Source organism: Toxotes jaculatrix, chromosome 21 (assembly GCF_017976425.1).
Source record: "Toxotes jaculatrix isolate fToxJac2 chromosome 21, fToxJac2.pri, whole genome shotgun sequence".
NCBI lineage: Eukaryota > Metazoa > Chordata > Actinopteri > Toxotidae > Toxotes > Toxotes jaculatrix.
This window is the reverse complement of record NC_054414.1, coordinates 4060070-4070172: the sequence shown is the minus strand read 5'-3', so window position 1 is coordinate 4070172 and position 10103 is coordinate 4060070. Positions and strand designations below refer to the sequence as shown.

The 10103-nt window shown below is 43.7% G+C and overlaps 1 pseudogene; it reads left to right on the top strand.

Moving 5' to 3' along the window:
• Positions 1 to 2657: 2657 nt before the first annotated feature.
• The window catches only part of LOC121175611, a 28034-nt pseudogene continuing 20588 nt past the window's right edge, over positions 2658 to 10103 (top strand).

The following is a 10103-nucleotide window of genomic DNA, read 5'->3' as shown; positions in this document are numbered from 1 at the left end:
CATTTTAATTTTTTGTGGGTCTGAAGGGAGTCCTCGAAATTTAAGAATTACTTAGATTTTCTTTCTCTACTTAGCGTAACAAAATACAAAATCAAAAATAAGCAGAAACGAAAAAGGACCGTTTTCTCGTCAGTTGTATCTTGCTGCATCTGTCTGAGTGGGACTCCAGCTCGGATGAGGCCATGGTCAGTGTGGAGCCCAGGTACGCCCCCTGCTGCATGTGGAAGTGTTGTAAGATGTTTTAACTTCCAGAGTTTGACTTGCCTAGCACCTATGGCTAATGTTGAGTGTGTTTCTTTGTGTGTTGTGCAGGATGGAGGAGCTGCTGATCCAGAGAACCATGAGGATGCATGTTGGCCAATACTGCTCAGTGTTTCTACACTGAAGGATTCATTTGTGTACACTCCCCAGCAACCGTGTGTGTACTGCATCTGAGTGGAAGACCTGGGGAAAAGAACCTCAAGGACTCATCAGTCAGAGTGGTCATGTGACTGTCGGCCTGCTGAAGCAGGGATGGAACCACTGTGTGTAGAAGCACAGGCTGTGTTGTGTAGTTTAGTGTTGTCAGGCTTAGTTGTGGGTATTTGTCACTATATGGATGGCACTGGGGTCAGTGTGGGTTTAGTGTGTGTGTGAGACATAGTTGCTGCTTGATGGAGAATAAAACTTATGCATGCATTAATGTCTCCTCCTTTCTTTCTGTGTGCAGCTGCTTGTGGCTGAGTGGCCATCCAACTTTGAGGCCATGGGCAATGTGGAGCTCAGGTAAGGCCCCTGCTGCAGCTGGAAGTCAAGCAAAATATTACAAGTTCAAGGACTGACTTGATTAGTATCCAAAACCAATGTCTTTGTGTTTTTCAGCAGGAGGGAGGAGCTGAGTGAGAGGACCATTTGAGACCAGGTGAGCAAGAGCCACATTGTAGTGTTTCTACACTTATGCATGCACTAATTTTAGTCCGTGTGTGTTGTAGGTGTATGTGAGGTGGAGCCAGTGAAGGTGCTGCTGGTGAGGATAGAGCGCCATCCTGTGGGAGTGAGGGACACACCGTGGCTGTTGTGTGTTGTCAGAGCTCTTTGTGGTAAGTGGATTAGAAAAAAATCAAGGGCTGTTTCAAAGGTGGTTTGTGTGCTGATGCTGAGATGTTGCCTGTTGGTTAACATTGTTTAGTATTTCTACACATGCATGCATTAATTTTTGTGTGTGTGTGTGTTAGTGAGAGAGAGAGAGAGAGAGAGAGCTAGGATGAGTGTTGGAAGTGCAGGCCTGTCTTCAGCTCAGTTTAGATGGGCTTTGTTCGGTATCCAGTTGCATTGGAGTTTGGGTCTGGCTGAGTATTGTCAGGGCTCAGTTGTGGATGGATTCAGTGCCTGTGAAAAGCATTGAGGTCAGTGTAAGTTTAGAGTGTTTGTTCTTGTGTCAGTATTGTCTGTAGGTGGAAACATATACAGTCCATGACAAAGGTCTTGTCACTCATCCAAGTTGTAGAAAAAACAAATAATAACTTGACTGGAATCAGAAATAGCTTATATGAAAGGCAAAGCTCTTTAGATTATGCCTATTATACCAAAATAAAGTTTTGTATCATTCATTGAGTTTTACCATTTAATTAGGACAGAAAGGTCAGATTTTGCTTTGACAAAAGTCTTGTCGCATACAAAAATAATGTGCTTTACAAATTATTCTTTATTTTGAATACACAAACATGCTACAATAACATCAGAACATAAAGTCATGGTGCCTTGGAAAAAAGAATTAATATCGTGTATGACTCCCATGAGCTTGGAGGACTGCATCCATACGTCTCGGCAATGACTCAGATAGCTTATTGATAAAGTCATCTGGAATGGCAAAGAAAACAGTCTTGCAGGACTCCCAGAGTTCATCCTCCAAGCCTCCTCCTTCATCTTACCCCAGACATGCTCAGTAATGTTCATGTCTGGTGACTGGGCTGGCCAATCCTGGAGCACCTTGACCTGCTTCACTTTCAGGAACTTTGATGAGAAGGAGTGCCATCCTGCTGAAGAATTTGCCCTCTCTTGTGATTTGGAATGTGATGGGCAGCAAGAATTTCTTGATAGTTCAGGCTGTTGATGTTGCCATCCACTCTGCAGATCTCTTGCACACCCTTACTGGATGTAATCCCAAACCATGATTTTTCTTCCACCAAACTTGACTGTTTTCTGGTTGAATCTTGGGTCCATGCGGGTTCCAACAGATCTTCTGCAGTATTTGCAGCTATTGGGATGCAGTTAAAGGATAATTCATCAGAAAAATCAACTTTCTGCAACTTTTCCACTGTCCATCCTTTCTGCAATGTATATGACTTTTCTTTGTTTACAGTCATCTGTGAGGACTGCCAGAGAGTAAATGTAGTTGTAATAATTTGAGTTTTAGGTCAATTTTTAGACAAATAGTTGATATGTAGATGAAACAGTGCAGGCTGTGCTGTGTGGATGTCAGATTCTCAGGCTTTAAACTGTGAGGTGTTAGATGCACCACTTAGACTTGATAGACTTTTAAAAACGCTGTTCTTTTCTTGTTTAAACAGACCAAACCTATGTTAGAGAGCTGTATGTTTTGGCTGTTGGCCTGTGGTGTCTGGGTGCCATAGTGTAAGAGTTTAAACTGTGAGGTGTTGGATGCAATAGTAAGAATCATGGGTAACCATTAGCTGTACCACTTTGACTTTAGACATGAATTAAATAAGTAGATGTGTGTAATAGTTGGCTTTATATGTCTGACTTGTTTGGTATGACCACATGTATGTTAGAGTTTGGCACTGTTACTTTTAGACTGTGGTGTGTGGACGCCAGGCTGAGTTTAAACCCAGATGTGATAGAGTGACAGATGTTCAGTGTTTTTACACATATCCATTAATGTCTCTCTCTTTCCAGCTGTATGTGGCTGAGTGGGGCTCTGGCTTGGAAGAGGCCATATCCAGGGTGGAGCTCAGGTACGCCCCCTGCTGAATGTGGAAGTGTAGCAGAATGTTTCAAATAGGTTTGACTGTTTGTACCTGGATCTGATGTAGAGTGTGTTTGTCCTGTGCAGGATGGAGGAGCTGATCCAGAGGACCATGAGAAACAAGGTGAGAGAGAGCATGTTGGTCAGTGTTTCTACAGATATGCATGCATTCATTTCTCTGAGTGTGTCTGAGTGTGTGAGCATACACAACACATACAGCTGTTATGTGCCTGGATGGCCTGTGTGTGTGTTTTTTTCCTCTTTCTCCTCCCCTGCCCTGCTTCACAGTGTTCCAGGTGCAGATTGCCTTTTTCCTCTGGTGGCGTCAGGCAGTAGAGTAAGTGTGGTGGGTGTTTGTGGAGAGGTGAGTTTGGGGGACCCTGTACATTTAGCAGCATGTAGGAATTATTGTTGTATAAACACACTAGGGTTATTGGTTGGTGCCACCCCCCTGTATTTTCTTTTCTTTATCTTTTTAACGAGCTCAGCCAGGTCTTTTGTTTCCTTTGTTTTCTCAGGTAGTCAGTAATCTAGGCCTGGTTTTATTGGAACTTTTTTTGTTTTGTTTGGCACAACCACTGGTCCACATCTCCCCCACTTTTTCCATTTTGTTCCATTTTGATGTTTTCAAATAAACTAACTGTAATGATGCCACCTACACTGACTCTGTTCATTTGCTTTGGTTGCTTGTGTTACAGACCTGAAATCCCGAGCTTCCACCAACTAAGGTTGGAACACAAGTGGGGTCTCCTCAGGGATACTTTTTCCCAGGGTCAATACAAACCAACCAAAGAATTTTGAAGAGTCCTTGTAGTTTGGTATTTGTGTAAGAAGGATGTTTGACTTGCAGGACTTCATTGATAATCCTTGCATTGAAAAAGTTGATTCATGTGGTAAAGATGATTTGCTTTGTATAACAGCTCATTATGGCATCCCTGTCCAGAAAACTAGTCTTAAAAATGAAATTCAAAACACAATAGTGGAAAAACTTGCTGAGTTGAAGGTTCTGCTTGTTCCTATTAACCCTGTTTCAGCTGAGTTAGGGGAGGAAGTTGTTGGTCCAAGTGTTTCCTCTCTTTCTGATGGTAAAAGGGAACAGGCTGTACATGATACACCCCGAGGTGCTAGGATTGAGAGTGAAGCTGTTCCAGCCACTTTTCCTCGCTTTGACCCTTTTTCCCCAGGGTCGTCTGGCTCCAGTTCAGATGCAAGGATCAAGGTCAGAATCGCTCGTCTCCAGCTGGAAGCACAGGAAAAGGAGAGGGTACGTAGAGCGGATTATGACCTTAGACTACAAGTTTGCAAGTTGGAGATAGAGGCTGAAAAAGAGATTAACCCTGTGAGACCTGAACTATGAAAGAATGGTCAGAAAATTCTAATTTTTCAGATATGAACTCTTTATTTGTCCCTTTGACAAAATGTAAAAAAAAATAATTAAAAAAATAAATTCTAAGTATATTTTATATTTTATACACCGATTTTCTGCTCGATATAACTACTAACTGTAATTATAAAACTGAGTAATACAACGTTTTAAGGACAAACTAACTATTCATTTAAAAAATATTGTAAGTGTTTCAAAGAAATTCTCACCATAAACCATGAAATGATCAACTTTCTTGACCCTGAGAAACACAAATGTGTGCTAGTGCGAGGCAGCCATTTTGAAAGAAAGAAAAAACACATGTCAAAACATTTGGAAAGTGAGGAGTGTCCACCAGGAGTTAGTATACGAGCATAAGAGTTCATCTAAAAGGGTTAAATGCAAAGTTTATGCTTGATGGTGATGCAATGAGTCCCAGAAATGTGGGTATCATATATGATACGTACGGGCTCACAGGGTTAAGTTACGCCAGCTTGAATTGGAGGCCATGAAAATTTCGTCTGTGCAGATTTCACAAGGGTCTGACAATTCTGTATCTCCACTGGTCCTGACAAAGCCAAGCTTTGATGTGAGTAGGAATATATCCTTGGTGCCCACATTTTGGGAGGCGGAGGTTGACTCCTGTTTTACAGCATTTGAGAGGATTGCTACAGCACTAAAGTGGCCTGAGGAGATGTGGCCTGTCCTGCTTCATTGCGAGCTCATAGGTAAGGCACAGGAGGTTGTGTCTTCCTTGTCGTGAACAGATAGCTTGTGTTATAATGTGCTTAAAGAATCCATACTGCGTGCTTATGAGCTGGTGATAAAATGTGTTTTTATCTTCTGTCCCAGACAAAGTTCCTATGTCACGCCCAGTGGGGTCTAGTTCTGGTCACCCTCCTGTTGAAAAGGTTGAAAAGGCTAGGGGTCCATGGTCACCTCCCCGTGTACATCCTGAGTGCTTCTACTGTCAGAAAAAAGCTCACTTGATAGCTGATTGCCTATCACTAAAGCATAAACAACCCTCTAATCTCCAACAGCATAAGGCTGTCGGACTTCCACGTCCAGATAGCAGTTGAGGACAACAAGCCTGACCCCTGTTTTAAGCCTTTCCTTTCTGAGGGCTTTGTTTCATTAAGTGGGGATCCAAAAGATCAGCAGCCAGTAAAAATCCTGACACACAGGTGGATCCCAGTCCATTATCCGTGAAGGCATTTTATCTTTGTCACCTATGTCATATTGTGGCTTGAGTGCAGCTGTTCAGGGTGTGGGGATGAAATTTGTCTCTGCTCCATTGCATAATATACATCTTCAGTCTCCTCTGGTCAGTGGGCTCTTTAAAGTTGCAGTCCTTCCAGCTTTATTCCAGCTTTTTTTTTCGGAACGAAAAAAAAGTAGCGCGTGCCCCCCGGACATATTATAGGGCCCTATGATTTCCGCGATCACTGAATCGCGGAATTGGATTAAAACCTATTAATTTATTAAATCTGAATCTATTTTTAACGCGGAATATCGCGGAATTTGACATAATTTGAGCGCAATGCTGTTTTCGTGTGGAAGAGGAACGTGTGTCAGGGGAAAACTGCACGGAGGGAAGCAAATCTGGGTGGCACAACAAGCCCCTTCCACAGACTAAGCCCGTCCCCCTTCAAAACAATTCAAGCATGGCGAAGCGGCTGCCTACGGCTCTGTGTTCGTCGGCGAAAAAACTGCGAAACTCGACGCGAACTGCTCGGCTCTGTACTGAGGGGTTAGCGTCGAGTGTTGCATATTCTGTCAACACTGTTGACTGGAAACGTAAGAATACGCGCAGTGACCGAATAGTGTCCAAAATCCTTATGAGAAACAATCTGACATGCACATACAATAAGATTTAAAAGGATTACTTTCTGGACATGTAAATCAAGATATCAGATTGTAATAGAAGTGGAAATATTGTCAATTTCCTTAACCTATTTTTTCTTTTCTTTTTTAACAGATATTTTTTTCCTGTACATGTTCATAATAAAATAATCAAATCAGAATCATGTCGGTGCAGCCACACAAAATATATTTTTACTATTATTATTATTTTTAGAGAGAAAAACGTGTTTTACTTCAATGAATCGATATGTAAAAATATACATTATTTTACAAGTAACAAAAGAAACATTCTATGTGGGGAAAAAAAGATTAATAGAGATGCATCGATAATCGGGGAATAATCGAATCGTAGCACTGTGAATCGTAATCGAATCGTGAGGTGACTGAGATGGCACACCCCTAGTTTAGAGTGTATGTTTGCTATTTCCAGGCTGTTGCACCAGTGTTGGTATGTGGAAGCACATTATGCAGTTGTGATCCGGACACAACTGTATATGTGTGGAAGCCCATCAGCAGGTAGTGTTGGAAGCACAGGCTGTGTTGTGTAGTTTAGTGTTGTCAGGCTTAGTTGTGGCTATTTGTCACTATATGGATGGCACTGGGGTCAGTGTGGGTTTAGTGTGTGTGAGACATAGTTGCTGCTTGATGGAGAATAAAACTTATGCATGCATTAATGTCTCCTCCTTTCTTTCTGTGTGCAGCTGCTTCTGGCTGAGTGGCCATCCAACTTTGAGGCCATGGGCAATGTGGAGCTCAGGTAAGGCCCCTGCTGCAGCTGGAAGTCAAGCAAAATATTACAAGTTCAAGGACTAACTTGATTAGTATCCAAAACCAATGTCTTTGTATTTTTTCAGCAGGAGGGAGGAGCTGAGTGAGAGGACCATTTGAGACCAGGTGAGCAAGAGCCACATTGTAGTGTTTCTACACTTATGCATGCACTAATTTTAGTGTGTGTGAGTGAGCGAGAGAGAGTGTGTGTTGTAGGTCTATGTGAGGTGGAGACAGTGAAGGTGCTGCTGGTGAGGAAAGAGCGCCATCGTGTGGGAGTGAGGGACACACTGCAATTGTTCGTGTGTTGTCAGAGCTCTTTGTGGTAAGTGGATTAAAAAAAAAGAAAATCAAGGGCTGTTTCAAAGGTGGTTTGTGTGCTGATGCTTCCTGTTTGTGTTTCTCTTGCAGGATGGCAGAGCTTATTTGGAGGGTCATGAGAGACCAGGTGAGACGTTGCATGTTGGTTAACATTGTTTAGTGTTTCTACACATGCATGCATTCATTTCTGTGTGTGTGTGTGTGTGTGTGTGTGTGTGTGTGTGTGTGTGTGTGTGTGTGAGTGAGTGAGAGAGAGAGAGTGCTAGGGTGAGTGTTGGAAGTGCAGGCCTGTCTTCAGCTCAGTTTAGATGGGCTTTGTTCTGTATCCAGGTGCATTGGAGTTTGGGTCTGGCTGAGTATTGTCAGGGCTCAGTTGTGGATGGATTCAGTGAGTGTGAAAAGCATTGAGGTCAGTGTAAGTTTAGAGTCTTTGTGTCAGTGTCGTCTGTAGGTGGAAACATACAGACATTTATCTGTTTTAGAGCTGGTTTGGGCTTTTTAGGCAGAGCTATAAATTCAGCTTCTTCCTTATTACTCAAAGCTTTTTTTTTTTTTTTTTACATTTTAATTATTGTCACTTTATTTATGACCAATGACTTATGACTAATAGGTATGAATTTTATGCATTTATTTATTCAGACATGTTTATCCTCTCTAATATATTGTATTAAGAGGCTCTCTTGCTTACTATATATATCTGAGTGTGTATATGCACTCATTTATGCAGGAGATGCTACGTTGTGTGTGGAGACATCTGGTTGGCGTCTTAAAGGGAGAGTCTCAGACACTGTGCTACACTTCCAGCCTTTTACACACTCTACCATTGACTGGTGTAGCCCACGGCAACATTTGGGCCATAAAAAGCCAGAGACCATCATTATGCCCATAGACATGGAAACCATTTTATAGACTTGTTGCTGAGTGGACAGTATGTGTCTAATTTGCAGATATTGTGTGTGTATGTGTAGGTGCTGTGTTGTGTGGACAAACAGGGTATCCTGTCGTGGCCTAACCCCAGTCCAGAGACCGTGCTGTTCCTCAGCAGACAGGCCGAACAACCTCACAACAGCCAGGATGATCTCAGAGACGACCTGTCCGTCAACTCCTACTGCCGAATGGAGACGGATGACGACAGGGATCAGAATCAGAATCAGATCAGAATAACTTTATTGATCCCCGTAGGGAAATTCTTACTGTTACTTAACTCCCAGTTGAAAATGAAGAGGAAAATTGCACATAGTTCGATGTAGGTGTTAGATGTATAGTTAGTTAGATGAGGTGTGTGTTTGTGTTTTCTCTGGCACCTTTTAGCCTCACCAGCAGCCCCAATTCACCACCTGATAAGGCACAGTCTTGTATCCACTCCTGACTAACTGTGACTGCTGTACAGGCCCAGGAGGGGCAGGCTCTGCTCTGTCTACCGGCAGAGTCCTCCACACCACTCTGGATCCAACGTGAGCTTCAGCCGCGACACTGAGGGAGGCGAGGACGACCAGGCCCAGGTAAAGCTTAGACCTGAAACTGTACGAGCCGTTGTGAAAATAGGAAACATGCTATTGATTCAGTAAGCTGATGTAACTTTACTATTCCTGCTATGTTGTGATGGTGTTGGTCTTTTCATTTCTGCCCCTTATTTGTCTCCAGGACATTGCAATGGGCTGCCCAGAGGCGGAGGCAGAGGACTTTGTGTGTGACTACCACCTGGAGATGCTGAGCCTGTCACAGGACCAGCAGAACCCAACCAGCATCCAGTTTGATCATCTCTCCTGGCAGTGCCACCTGCCCTCCCTCAAGCCACTGGGCCTCAACATCATGCTGAACCTCTGCAACGCCAGCGTCACCCAGCAGCTCTGCCGCTTCTCTGACCACCTGTCCAACCTGGCTCTGCAGGAGAGCCACGGCTCTGTACTGCCTGTCTATGTACCCTGGGGACTCTGTGAGCTCTCCAGGCTCATAGGTGAGCTTGGAATGACGGTGCTGCTTTGACATCTGGTTGGTTTAGAGCAGGGGTGTCAAACCTGTCCACAAAGGGCCGGTGTGGCTGCAGGTTTTTGTTCCAACCAATGAAGAGCACACAGTTTGACCAATCAACTGTCTGAAGACTGAGATCAGTTGATTAAATGAGTCAAGTCTGGTGTGCTGCTGCTTGGTTGGAACAAAAACCTGCAGCCACACCGGCCCTTTGTGGACAGGTTTGACACCCCTGGTTTAGAGCCACCTGTTAATACCATGACCTGTTTTGCCTCATAGTTTGGCTTTTTGTTAGGTCATGTGAAAACACAGTGATCAGAGGCTCAGAGGATTTTTATTCAGTGGTAAAAGCTGATCTGGCTTTCATCCCACTCAGCATGAACTCCAGATTACATTTTACCCCAGAATAAAGTCCTTGCATAGATTACATTTCCGAGCACTGTGAGAAGATCTATTTCTCACATGGTCTTCATGATAAATTACGGCTACAAACAAGTTGCTGCTATGTTGGATTGATGGACTGGAGTGGGAGTACTGCACCTGGCTGAACTGCAAGTCAACCATAATTAAAAAATGGCCCTAAAGGGCCCTTCCTATAGAGAGCTGCGAGTTCCTGAGTTCCTGCTCAAATCCAGTTTGCTGTCCTAGTGGACACCCAGGTATTTGTTCTCCTGTACCACCTCCACCATCTGTCCCCTAATGAAAAGAGGAGTAGCAGGAGTCCTGGGTCTCCTGAAGTCCTCCACCAGCTGCTTTGTTTTGCTGATGCTGAGCTGCAGGTGGTTCAGCTCACACCAGTCCACAAAACCAGCCACTGCCCTCTGGTGACACATCCTCCCCCCTGATGCATCC